Below are 14,168 nucleotides of genomic sequence, written 5' to 3'. Positions count from 1 at the left end.
GGAATGACTTGGATTCTTATAAATTTGATTTAATTCCCTATATATTTTAGAGATGAGGCCTTTATCAGAAGCACTGGCCTCAAAAATTGTTTCCCAGCTTTCTGCCTCCCTTCTAATTTTGGATGCATTGCTTCTGTTTGTACAAAAATTTTTTAATTTAATATAATCAAAATCATCCACTTTGCATTTTATAATATACTCTATCTCATGTTTGGTCAAAAACTGTTCTCCTTTCCAAAGATCTGATAGGTACACTATTCCTTTCTCTCCTAATTTACCTATGGTATCACCTCTTATGTCTAACTCATATGATTTCTAAAACATTTTCTCCTACCTTCAATCCCACCATCTCACCTGAAACTCAGTTATGTTCAAATTAAGCTTTTCATTTCTCCCCTAACTCTCCTTTCCTCCACCTTTCCCTCTTTCTGTTTGGGGCACCACCATCCTTTCTCACTCACTCACTCCAACCCTATATCCAATCATGTGTCACATCCTATTGATTCTCCTTCCAGAACAACTTTCAGCCATCACCCCATACCTCATGAGATCTCACACGTTATTATCACCACCTTCCTGGACTACTGTAATAACTTACTAGTCAACCTACTTTGTTCTCTCCTCTTTCCAATCCATTCTTCACACAGATCCCCAAATAATCTTTCATAGGCACAGGTCTGACCATGTCATTTTCCTGCTCAAAAGCCATCAGTGGCTCCCTACTGCTTCTAGAACATATACATTGCTTATCGTGGTATTTAAAGCCCATCAAAATCTAATTCCAGACTAACTTTTCAGGCTTACTTTACATATCATTTTAGACTATTAACTAGGTAATTTCCTGCATTTGTATAAACCATTCCCCCATGCCTAGAATGCACTTGATCTTCAACTTTGTCTTTCAAGGTCCACGGCTGAGTAAGAAAATTTGGCTCCCTCCCTGGAGGGGAGAAAATTCAGAGAAAAATTTTCCTAGCAATTACAGCATTGGGTCTCCCTCCCTGGAGGCTAAGTAGAGGATGACCACTTGAGGACATCTTGAGGTGACTTAAGTCTATCCTAACTCTGTAAGTTTTAAACAGCAACTTGAAGAGTCAGTATTTTTTGAATAGGACCTGTGATTTTACTTGAATAGGGAACATCCCAAGAGGAAACTCCTACCAATGTAGGTCAGCACCTGCTCTGCAATTTACAAGTCTTCGTGGGTTGCCTGGGGCAGTAAAAGGTTAAACCAACTAACTAGACCAGAGTTACACAGCAAGTTTATGTCAGACGCAGACAGCCCTGTTCTAGACCTGACTTGTTTATGCTGCCTCTACAACAGCTGATTTGTTCAATTGTAAATGAATTTTAAATGAATGGAATTTAAATTTTCAGGAATTTTGCAAGCTGATTGTTAGTAAAAATTAAATTATATAAACTCACAATTAAATGAATTAAATCAAAATGAATTATATTCAAAGTGATAAATACTTAAAACTCATCAATTCCTAATTAATTTACTACATTGTACTATTTTTTTCTATACTTTTTTTTTGGTGGGGCAAGGAGGGTTAAGTGACTTGCCCAGGGTCACACAGCTAATAAGTGTCAAGTGTCTCAGGCCAGATATGAGCGCAGATCCTCCTGAATCCAGGACTGGTGCTCTATCTACTGTTGCACCTAGCTGCCCTTTTTTTCTATACTCTTAAGGCTATTTACTATTGTGTGGTAGAAATACTATCTAATGTACATTTATCTTCCCATCCCTAAATTCACTATAGCTTAACATTGGGAAAATTCACACCACAGAAACAGAAAAACCATACAAACCAGGGCTTGATTGTTTTGCTGGTTGTAGAGAAAATGTTAATAATGCAGATAAAAAGTGTATCATGGGGTAGCTAAGTGGCACATTAGATAAAGCACCAGCCCTGGATTCAGGAGGACCTGAGTTCAAATCCAGCCTCAGACACTTGACACTTACTAGCTGTGTGACCTTGGGTCAGTCACTTAACCCTCATTGCCCTGCAAAAAAACAAAAAGAAAGAAAAGGGAAAAAAAAGAGATCTAAGTTCAAATCCTGGCGCCTCTACTTATTCATCATGTCACTTGGTATATCATGTCTGTTTCACTGTGAATAGCACAAAAATTGTGGAAATATTCTTGCAGTATTTGAAAATTATTATCTGGTTTAGAAAAAACAGTTGTTCATATCATTGACAAACCAATGAACCCAGATCTTCTGGACATGGAAGACCAGCTCTCTATCGATCATGTCACGTTCCTCTCCTTTAAGTATTTATTAATCTTTGAATTTATACTTTTTGAAACATCAGCAACCCTTTACCAACCATGGCCCCAGGTTAGGAATTCATTCTTCCACTCAAGTTCTACTCATGATAGTAAGTAGATTCAGTATCAGATTTCTTTTTTCCTTTTTTTTTGGTGGGACAATGAGGGTTAAGTGACTTGCCCAGGGTCACACAGCTAGTAAGCATCAAGTGTCTGAGAAATATCAGATTAAATGACAATAATTTAATAGGAAAAGATTTGGTGGACAGGGATGCAGCAACATTTGTTGCACAGAGGTGACTCTGGGTTCTCATAGGCTTTCCTGATAGGGCCTAAGTTCTGGACAGTATTACCAAGCTGGACAGGCTTTGATTACAGAAAGCCTTAAGAGTAAGTCATGAGGGGAGCCACTGCAAGGAGCCACCAGGTTAACAAGATTTTTTAGCCACAGCAATTCTCAAATCTCTTGTCCTAAATTTCAGAATGGTAGAGATTGATCTGTTTTGTGGGAGGTAGTCCTAAAAAGTGATTATATTAATTATTTGAAATATTAACTGAAGGCCTCCATTATTTTATTTGGATTCTTCTACTTTAAAACTCTACCTTAGGGGGCAGCACAGTGGATAAAGTACTAGCCCTGGATTCAGGAGGACCTGAGTTCAAATTTGGCCTCAGACATTTGATACTTACTAGCTGTGTGACCCTGAGCAAGTCACTGAACCCTCATTGTCCTGCAAAAAACAAAATAAAACAAAACAACAGCAACAACAACAACAACAACAACAACAACAACAAAAAACAAACCCTCCACCTTGGAGGACACTTTGTTTGCCTCAGTTTCCCTATCTGTAAAATGTGCTAGAGAAGGAAATGACAAACCACGGCAGTATCTTTGCCAAGAAAACCCCAAATGGGGTCATGAAGAGTCGCCACAACTGAACAACAAAAAGAGCCAGCAGAGGGCGAAAGTATCTTGATCCTAGGAAACAGACTGTTTGAAACCAGAAAACTTCAGATTTTTAGAATCTAGGACCATTAAAAAAAATGACATTAGTTGTAAAATAGGTCAAACTCTGAGACTAAAAAACAGAATAAAAAAACCCTTGACTTTTAATTTGGCTCCACTTAGGAAAATTTTTAAAAATACACAATCAGGTATCACCTGGGAAAATGCTGTTTAGTGGAAACAATCATGTTTACAAGCCAACAAACATGTATGAAGTACCTACTATGTGCCAGGCAAGGTCCTAAGCAATGCAAATACAATCAAAATCAAAAGTCATCCCTGCCCTCTAGGAACTCATATACATAATCTAATAAGGAAGAGAATATACAAAGACCTTATTTAGGTCAAAGACCAGCTTTGCTCTTTATTACCTAGGTGACCTTGGAGAAATAATTCCATCTCTCAAGGCCTCAGTTTCCTCATCCGTAAAACAAGGGTATAAGGCTACACGACCTCTAAGGTCTTTTCATCCTCCTTGCTAAATGCCTAAATGTTTCAGAACAGCATCTGACTGAAATGCTATTTTTGTTTTTGTTTTTGGTGAGGCAACTGGGGTTAAGTGATTTGCCTAGGGTCACACAGCTAGTAAGTGTCAAGTGTTGGAGATCATATTTGAACTCAGGTCCTCCTGAATGTAGGGCTGGTGCTTTATCCACCGCGCCACCTAGCTGCCCCCTGAAATGCTATTTAAAAATTCATTTGATCTCCACTATCTCATAAACAGAGGTTAACTAAGAAGCAACAGGGGCATTGCAATTTCTTCCAAATTTATTTTAATGATGACCTATTCAAATACTAGCCCTTGGTGAACATAGAATCCATTCAGTCAAGAGTTTCGTGAGAACACACAATCTTTTCTAAGATGTTTCTTTTTCAATAGCTTCCCTCCTTTCCCTGCAACCATTGGCAAATTCTGAAATCTTGTGCCACCAGGGAAAAGTTTTAGAAGGCACAGCTGGAGAAAGAATGCCTATTTTGAGCCCAAGTCCAGCCATCTGGGGTGCTTTTCAACACCTGGTATCTACAGGCATAAAGAAGTACTTCATTTGAGCAAGGCTATTTCAGATGTTGGTCAAAAGGGATAAGGATGATACAAGAAAGGCAACTGAACTGTTTTTGAGTCATTGTTACATGTAAATTCTAGAATTTATAATGCTGCAGGTGAAGCTGAAAACCAGATCCAAATGGTTGTGTGTAGATGTGGGTGAGAAGGGATGCATTTAGAACGGTGGCATGTGATTAGGAGAGGCACAGTAGGATTGGGGCTAGATATGAGAGTTGTCAGATAAGGGGAGATTGGGGCGGGGCGGGGCGGGGGGGGGGGGGGGCCGAGAGAATCCACCTTGTTCGAAATATTTTTTGCTGAGTAACTCTATCCCTGAAGAGAATGGGATTTGGCTTTAGACAGACTAAATTCCTTCCTGGAATATTCCTCTTTTACTGCTGTGGGCTTTACCCACAACCAGAGCTAGAACTAGTATGGGGTGAATGGGACTTTTTTGGCCGAGGATATCGATGCTGGGAGAGTTGTGTTTCCTTCCCAATCCTAGCGTTCTGTTGCTTAAGCTACAGGTGCAGCTGCTACACCCAGGGCTCTTCTTCCCGCCACCCCCCCCCCATGAGGCAATGGGGGTTAAGTGACTTGCCCAGGGTCACACAGCCAGTAAGTGTCAAGTGTCTGAGGCCGAATTTGAACTCAGGTCCCCCTGAATCCAGGGCTGGTACTTTATCTACTGTGCCACCTAGCTGCCCCAACCCAGGGTTCTACCTATAAGCAGCATCCTCACCTTGGCCCGTGCTCATATTTTTTTATCCAAAATGTCTAAAAGAAATATCTAATTACACCTCTAGCCATGAAACAAGTGCAACAGAACTATGTGGTACAAGATAAACGGACAAGACAACAGTAGGGGAGTCGTTTGTGCAAAGTACTCTCCCATATCTACATTCTGATGAAGGATTACATATTTTTCACTCTAATGTTTCCTCTTCACTGATACCATAAACTATTTTCATCCTTCCCCAGAAGTAAATTTGCAGATGCAATCTAATTTGCATCAACCAAACCTACAAAGGGCCTTTGAAAGTGACTTATCCAAGGTCTCTCAGCTAATAAATGACATGCCAGGCCTTGAATCCCGGGTTTCTAATTCTTAGCACAATGGTCTCTCTTAAAAAAAGGGGTGGGGAGCAGCTAGGTGGCGAAGTGGATAAAGCACTGGCCCTGAATTCAGGAGGACCTGAGTTCAAATCCTGCCTCAGACACTTGACACTTACTAGCTGTGTGACTCTGGGCAAGTCACTTAACCCTCATTGGCCCACAAAAAACAAAAACAAAAAAACTCCTTTTATTTTTGCATCAACTTAATTTCATTTTTCTTCCTCCCTTTCATGGCAAGGATCATTGGACTTTGTTTTTTCTATTTGTTTCCCCACCACTTAATGAATGCCTGACATGTAGAAGTTGCTTAATATAGGTTTCATTCCATATCAATTAATATAACTCTTCCCAATGATTTTTGGAATTAATTGTATTTACTTATTAATTCACAATAATACTGTTCCATGCATGTTTCGCAATTTGGTTAGCAGTTCCTCAACTGAAGGACTTTTTTTGTGGGGACGGGGGATCCTTTGGAGATATGCCTATCAGTGGGGATCTCTGGATCAAAGAATATGGCCATTTTAGTCACTTTTTTAAAAAGCACAATTTCAAATTGCATTCCAAAATAGTTGGACCAATCGACACACTAACCCCTTCAACACCATCAACTTTGCCAGTTTGTTGAGTATTCAGTGAAATTTCAGGGTTGTTTTGATTTGTATTAGTGATTTGGAGTAATCTTTCACACTGTTGTTGTTTGCAGTTTTTCCTTTGAGGACTGTTTGTTCATATCTGTTATCCCTTGAGGGAACCCCAAATCTTTTCCATGCACTTAAGTTAGTTCTCTACATCTAAATGATCAGAACCAGAGTGATATTTAATGTGAAGATATTCCCTATCCTGCCCTCCCCACAACTGTCACTTTCCTTTTGCTAGCTTTTTGCAGGTTCTCCACAAATTTGCCATTTTTTTTTTCTATTCCACTAAAGAGATCAGGGAAATCACTTCTTTAAGTGAAATGAAATCAAATATTACCTATGACAACCAAGGACTCCCTCGGATTCCTGGTCATCCCTATGCAGAGAAAGCATTTAATATTACTAAGGCCACCTCTCCATTTGAAATATGGTTTTCTGAAAGGCTTTACATCCTAAGTCCCTATTTAAGTCCATATTAAAATCAATGATGACTTTAGCTTGAACTTGGCTGCTTTACAAATGGGTGTGGTGCAGTGGAAAGAGGGCTGGTCAGGAGAAATCTGGGTGTGAATGCTGTGTCTGGGGCTTACTAGTTGGGGCAAATCACTCCCTCTCTGTAAAACGGATAACAATGCCTTCAGAACTGAACTCTCCCCGTGATGAAGATCAACCAAGATTGTGTATTGTAAAGCACTCTGCAAACCTGAAATCACTATATAAATATAAGCCATTACCAGGCAGGGTGAGGGGAGAGACGGAGAAAGGTATTTTAGCTCTTTGCACCCACTGACAGGGGAGGGTACAACTTATAATTCTGGGGATGGAAAGGACCTAGTTCAATTTACTTGTTTTCCAGATGTGGAAACTGATCTTCAGAAAATCCACTGACATGAATCTCTATTGAGATATTATCGCCTGCTATTTACTTTAGAAAAACCCACGGGGGGCCTCTTCAGAAAAGTTGGCAAAGGGATCTGTGATTTAACTTTATAGTGATCACATAATGACACCAAGTTCATCATGGTTTGTGGTGCCCATCAAGGGAGACTTGCAGAACTGACCCTCCTTGGATAAATATATGTCATTATAGGCCTTCTGGTTTGAATGTAGCTCTACTAGAGTACCTCTCTTTGCTCTATTTTATAGCACACACATAACACTAGATGAGGAAGAATCCTTATGTGTCCATGTCTATAAATCTGATGTGCATTTCTCTCACTTGTAGCCAAAAGAACTCGAATCTACATAAGCTTCAGGACATAAGGGACCCTTCAGTTTATTTGGCCATTTTACCCCTGTCAAGGATACTTTGGGTATTTGGTGTTTTTATATACCCAGGGGAGAGAGAAGACAGTATAGTGGAAAGAGTAAATTGGTTTTGAAAAGCATCTGGGTTCAAATCCTAACTCATCATTTACTACTTGTGTGACCTTGAGTAAATCATACAACTGTCAGGCATCAGTTTCCTAATCTGTAAAATGTAAACTCCCTTCCATTTCTTTGTTTTGTTTGTTTGTTTGTTTGTTTTTTGCAGGGCAATGAGGGTTAAGTGACTTGCCCAGGGTCACACAGCTAGTGTCAAGTGTCTGAGGCTGGATTTGAACTCAGGTCCTCCCGAATCCAAGGCCAGTGCTTTATCCACTGCACCACCTAGCTGCCCCCATTTCTAAATCTTAATCGTAGGCAGGAAGAGGGTGGAAAGGAATGAAGATAATAAGGGAAGGATGGTCCTCAGTACCCCTGCCCTGTGTCATTCCCTCCCTCCCTCTGACTCTGAGAGGGTGGAAGGTGAACATCAGAAACCTCCTCCCTGATATTCTAAGACAGACCAGGGCAGCCCGGCTAGATTGTGGACGCCTTGAGGGTAGGGACTGTTTTTTGCTTTTCTCTGTATCTCCATTAGCACAGTGACTGGCACATACTTGACAGTTAATACATGTTTGATTGACTGATTTGACTATCAGGCATTGTGCTAAATGCTGAGGATACAAAGAAAGACAAAAACAGTGCCTGCCCCCCAGGATATTATAGTCTAACAGAGGAAACAACAAGTAAATATCTTGGCCAGGATGCTTTCTGTACCTTTGGTATCTGCCTCCTCAGTGTTTGTAAGGATGCCTTGATGGAAAAGAGGGTAGCTTAAGACTCCTTGCTCACCAATGCTTTCTTAACTATACTAATCCCCTTACTGAGCTGATCCTTTTCCCTTTTTCTCATTCACTTGTGCCTGACTCTTCCTGACACTGTAAACCATATAGCCCAGGGGTTTTCTTGGTAAAGATACTGAAGTGGTTTTCCATTTCTTTTTTTTTGGGGGGGGGGGGAGGCGGGGCAATGAGGGTTAAGTGACTTGCCCAGGGTCACACAGCTAGCAAGTGTTAAGTGTCTGAGGCCGAATTTGAACCCAGGTCCTCCTGAATCCCACTGCACCACCTAGCTGCCCCCCAAACACAGTCCACTTCTTTCTCCAGTGGATTAAGGCAAACAGAGGTTAAGTGATCTGCCCAGGGTCACACAGCTATTAAGTGTGTCTGAGGCTGGATTTGAGGTCTTCTTGACTTAAGGCCCTTAGAGCACTGGCTCTATCCAATGAGCCATCTAGCTGCCTAAAAATGTTATCATCCCCACTTTTCTCTTTTTCTACATGTCCAAATTAGGATTGCAGGAAGGAAAAGAATCTGTAAGTCCTTGGCTCTATGATCAGTGCTTACATTTAGGAGGTAGCTTATCTGTCCCCCTGTTGTACTGCTCTAACAGTAGCCCATACCTACTCTAAAAGTTCACCCCAAGGGGCAGCTAGGTGGCGCAGTGGATAGAGCACTGGCCCTGGAGTCAGGAGTACCTGAGTTCAAATCCGGCCTCAGACGTTTAACACTTACTAGCTGTGTGACCCTGGGCAAGTCACATAACCCCAATTGCCTCACTAAAAAAAAAAAAAAAGTTCACCCCAAACCTTCAAGAAACCCTGTCCTTCCATCCTATCCCCATCCCAAACAAAACAAAACAAAAACCTCCAGTCTGCTTCCATTTCTCATTCAGTAAACTTGTTTCCCTCCCTGCTACTGGGAGGATTAATTAGCTGCTTCCAAAGTAATATGAAAACAAGTTCGCATGGGTTTATTCCTGAGTCCACTTTATTTCTTTATCAGAAAACCAGAGCACCATTATATATTACTGGGGTCCCTTGAAAACATCACTTAGATCCAATACAAAAGGATGGGAGATGGACCGGCTCAACCTCATTACAACCCACTTAGCAGGGTTGCTGTGAGGACAAGCGCGTTGTAGAACTATAAAGTGCTTTCGGTATAAATGGGAGTTGTTGTTATCTTTTCATAAGCATCCTTCATTCTCCTCTCTGAAGCCAGGATGTCACATGCACAAGAGGAAGACCAGAAACATTCACATGAGATTACTTTAATCCTGTCAGATCAACATGCCCATGTTAAAACACTTCTTCCAGTCTCGGCTTGTTCAACCATAATTAAGATCCAATATCTTCCCTCCACGCAATTCGACAAACATGCAGACACACATACTAAATATTCCAGGACTACAGCAATTTGGCCAAAAAAACAAGTTTAAGCAAGGTTGTGTTTTTATTTAAAGAGACCGGAAATGTCAACACTTTAAAAGCCTGCCACTAACTAGAAAAACAAAACATACCCTATATGCAAAACCAAAACAGGAATATATATTTGCCATTGTTTCCTCCTCCACCAAAATCTCCTGAAAACTTCACACTCCCTTCCCTTTGCCTTACATCTTCTCCTCCACTCCCACCTCAGGGCCTAACCCATAAACACAAAATCAGTGAAAGACACTGAGTGATAGATACTGTGATCCCATTTGAGGTTTTCCTGGCAAAGATAAAAAAGCCATTTCCTTCTCCAGCTCATTTTACATATGAGGAAACTGAGGCAAACAGGGTTAAGTGACTTGCCTAGCATCACACAACTAGTAAGTGTCTGAGGCCAGATTTGAATTCAGGTCTTCTTGACTCTGGGACTGGCACTCTATCCACAGCGCTGCCTAGCTGTCCATAATGTGATAGCAGATTTAACAACCCTGAAAAGTTCCTTAAGATCTGTGTCTAGTAACATTTGCCAAGGGAATGCTATTTTGAAAATCTGGATACCTTCAATTGAACACACACTGGATACCAACTAGGTGCAAGGCACAATTAAGAGATAGATTGTCCCTGCCCTCAGGAAACTTGCCATCTCAGAGGAAGAGGTAAGACAAAAGCACATACTACAATATAGGATAGAATAAGTAATAATAACAAATAGCCAATATTTATATAGCACTTACTATGTGCCAAGTATGCTAAATGATTTATAATTATCTCATTTGACCTTCACAACAACCCTGATAGGCAGGTGCTATGATTATATGATTATTCCCATTTTACAGATGAAGAAACTGAAGTAATCAGAGGTTAAGTGACTTGCCCAGAGTCACACAGCTATTAAGTCTGGATTTCAACTCAGGTCTTCCTGACTTTAGGCCAAGTGCTCTTTCCATTCCCAACACCCAGTGTCATAAGAAAGGTATAAACAAAATACTCTAGGGATCCAGAAGAGGGAGAGATCAGCTCCTTTTCAGTAAGGGTTTAATTATTTGTATCCCCCAGATCCTAGCATATTATAGATCCTCAATAAATGCGCGTCAGTCATGTCTCATCTATCTCAAATTGCTCTGCCTTTTCAAGGAGGGGACAGGGGAAGGAGGGAGAGAATGTGGAAGTCAAAATTTCAAAAAATGAATGTTCAAAATCTGTTTACATGTAAATGAGAAAAAAAATTTAAATTAAAGCAAGGAAAAGAAATATGTCTCAACTAATTGATCACATTCAGATTCTGGAAGGGAGGAAGATTTGGAAAGACTCCATGATGCCTCGGCATGGCTCGAGAGACAATTATGAGTTTATTAACAAATGGAAGGAGTGGAGAGGGGCTGGGCATGATGGGCAAATGGCACAAAGTGGGGTGTGTTTGGGAAATAGGAATAACATTTGTATGACACTAAGGTTTACAAGGTGCTTTCCTCACAACTCTGTGAGACAGAAGTGCAGGTGTGGGGCAGCTAGGTGGCGCAGTGGCCCTGAAGTCAGGAGAACCTGAGTTCAAATCCCGCCTCAGACACTTGACACTTACTAGCTGTGTGACCCTGGGCAAGTCACTTAACCCCAGTTGCCTCACCCCCCCCAAAAGTGCAGGTGTTATTATCCCCATTTTACTGATAAGAAAACTGAGGTTCTGTGTTATGTGGCTCTGTTGTGACATACAGGGGATTGTGGGTTTGGACCTGGAAAGGACTTTAGGGGTCATCTAGTGCAACCCCTTTATATTACGGCAGAGGAAAAGGAGGCTCAGGAAGCTCACAAAGCTTGTGTCAGGGGTGCAAATGGAACCAAATCCAGGATTCTTTACTACATCACACTGAGTAACTGAAGTATGATTCAGACCTAGTTCCTCTGACTCCAAGAGCAACACTCAGACCATAGCCCAGTCAGGAGTTAAGTTGTAAGAATCAAGGAAGATCATGACTTCCTCTCCCAGCTCTGCCTCTGCTTTTCCGGACTTTGCCACAATACCTCAGCTGCCTTTTCACCCTTTGGCCCCTTCTTCCCATTGGTCAGTTCTTCCCAGAACCTTCATTTTGAGGAAGGGTCCAAAACATAGTAAGCTTCTTGACTTGAGCAGATCACACAGGCTCAAGCTGAGGAGTTTTGTTCTAGGCTTTCCTCAGTGAATAGTGGCAAAGAACAAAGTTCGGAGATACTTGGAAATTGGGGGAAAGGACACTCTAGTTCTGTGCTTCTGGGGAGCATGTGTGTGCAGCCTATTAGATATCTTAATTGAGAGTATAATAAACATACCTACCAGTATATTACGGCTCATTCTCATGACCCACTGAACCCAGGCTCTGAGCCAACTAGCCCTCCCTCCACCATCCATCCTCCCCTCAACCCTGAACTTGGTGAGAAGAATTAGAGGAGTGGAGATATTTCTGGGTTTATTGTGTCCTTGGTTTTCATAGAACTGTCCATGTAATTTGACCATCTGGTCTTGGGAAGATGGGCCAAATGTTCAACTTTTCCTAATGGAAAAAGGATTTCAAATGAACCTGGTGCCTGAAAAGGAGAAGAGTGGGACAGGCAAAGCAAGAATCATCACTCTCAACCAGGGTGAGGATAAAATTATTTTCTGCCCTCTATGAATCTGACTGAAACATCTCAGGATTTCAATCAGCATTCAGATAGCAGGAAAATGTTTTCTGAATGGCCTTTCTTTTAACAGAATGTAATCTCCTAAGCAGTTTCATTTAAAATTTAAAAAAAAAATTTTTTTTTTTTTACTGTTTCATTTTATCCGTAGCATAAGACCAAATCTCCTCCCTCCTGTCCAATCACCTTGGTTGGGTTTGTGTACAACTGGCCTGTGAGAACTTAGGACAGATTTACCCTGCTATGAAATTCTAAAGTCTTCTTAGTTGTTAATGGCCTTTATTTCTATTTATTATTATTTATAATCTAATTTATTGATATGGCAGCTAGATGGCTCAGGGCTTAGAGCACCAGGAGAGACAGGGAGACACGAATTCAAATTCTTCAGACACTTAGCTGTGTGACCCTGGGCAAATCACTTCACCCTCTTTGCCTCAATTTCCTCATCTGTAAAAGGAGCTGGAGACCCCAAATGGGGTCAGGACTGAAACGATTATACAACAATTTATTGATGCCTTGTCTTTATCATAGTCAATCACAGTCAATTCCCACCTTACCTCCACGCTGAATCATGAGTTTTAGTTATCTGGAAGGGAACTTAACATTCGAAGGGAAGAAGAAAAGAATGTGCAGTTGGAATTGCTTCTGGACTGACCAGCCTTGTTTGCATGGCTTATTGTCCTCATTTGAAGCAGCCCAGCTGTTTGCAGCTGGAGTTCTTGCTCTGATTAAGAGAAGGAGCCTGAGAACTATTAGGAGAGAGTTCCTGAATAGCTGTGAGGGCACAGCTGCATGCTGAATGTTGGAGCCACCATATTTCTGCCTCAATCACACTTCTCATTAATGTCCTTTTTTGTCTAGCAATGTAAAGATGACAGTTTGAAGATGCCAATTTTTTCTTGAGTCTTAAGTGTTAACCAGGGCCGCCTGGACAGCATATTCTCATGAGAATTTATTCCTCAACGTATTTTCACTTGATGCTACATACATACATAACCCATTTTCCTAATTCTGTAAGGTTCTTTTTAGTATGGATTATCATTAGATAATCAATACTATATATTAAGAAACAGTGTGGTAGAGTGGGTTGAATCCTAAGCTTTGAGTCAGGATGACCCAGGTTCAAATAGAGGTGGATAGGTAACCTATTGCTGATAGTCTCAAAAAGACTTAAGAGGTGATTGATTGAGTGAAGACAACAGCTCATATTTATAGCAATACTTTTTGGTGGGGAGGCGGGGAGGGTGAGGCAATTGGGATTAAGTGACTTGCCCAGGGCCACAGAGATGGCAAGTGTCTGAGGCTGGATTTGAACTCCAGTCCTCCTGACTTCCAGGGTCAGTGCTCTATCTAGCCCCCTGTACAAATCCTTTAAAAGATGAATGAGACTGCCTCACTTGTGCTCAGGTCTTGCCTCTGTCCCGTTTTAACTGTGTGTCCCTCAGGCCACTTCTCCGGGCTCTGGGCAGTTTTCTAAGCTGCAAGTTTCAGACAAGGTGCTAACTGGCAGGAGGAGAAGGAATTTCTTCTGCTTAAGAGTTTCAGTCCCACTCCTGGAAAATTGACAAAATGCTTTCTTCACAACAAACCCCAGGGCTCTTTGCCCACTACTAGAGAGTACAGCCACCAGCCAAGTGCTTCTTCTCCGAGAATCCCCAGAAGGAAAGGAGTTTTGTAAGGCGTTTCCAACTTTGGCAAATATGCTATAGATAATAGGAAACCACTGAAGTCTGAGAGTCCCGGACTGTTTTATGAAGATGCATCTAATATTGATGTTCGAGATTTCTCAAGAGGATGGAGACAGGAAGGTCACTTAGGAAGCTACTCTGCAATAACCCTGTAGCAAGATAAAGA

At 41.2% G+C, this 14,168-nt stretch overlaps 1 protein-coding gene across 1 annotated transcript in view; it reads right to left on the bottom strand.

Annotated features, from left to right (window-relative positions):
- PARD6G (par-6 family cell polarity regulator gamma) overlaps positions 1–14,168 on the bottom strand; it is a 169,605-nt gene that overhangs the window by 26,598 nt on the left and 128,839 nt on the right. The window lies entirely within an intron of this gene.

Source organism: Dromiciops gliroides, chromosome 1 (genome assembly GCF_019393635.1).
Source record: "Dromiciops gliroides isolate mDroGli1 chromosome 1, mDroGli1.pri, whole genome shotgun sequence".
Lineage (NCBI taxonomy): Eukaryota > Metazoa > Chordata > Mammalia > Microbiotheria > Microbiotheriidae > Dromiciops > Dromiciops gliroides.
Note: the sequence above shows the minus strand (reverse complement) of the source record. Positions and strands in the feature narration are given on the sequence as shown.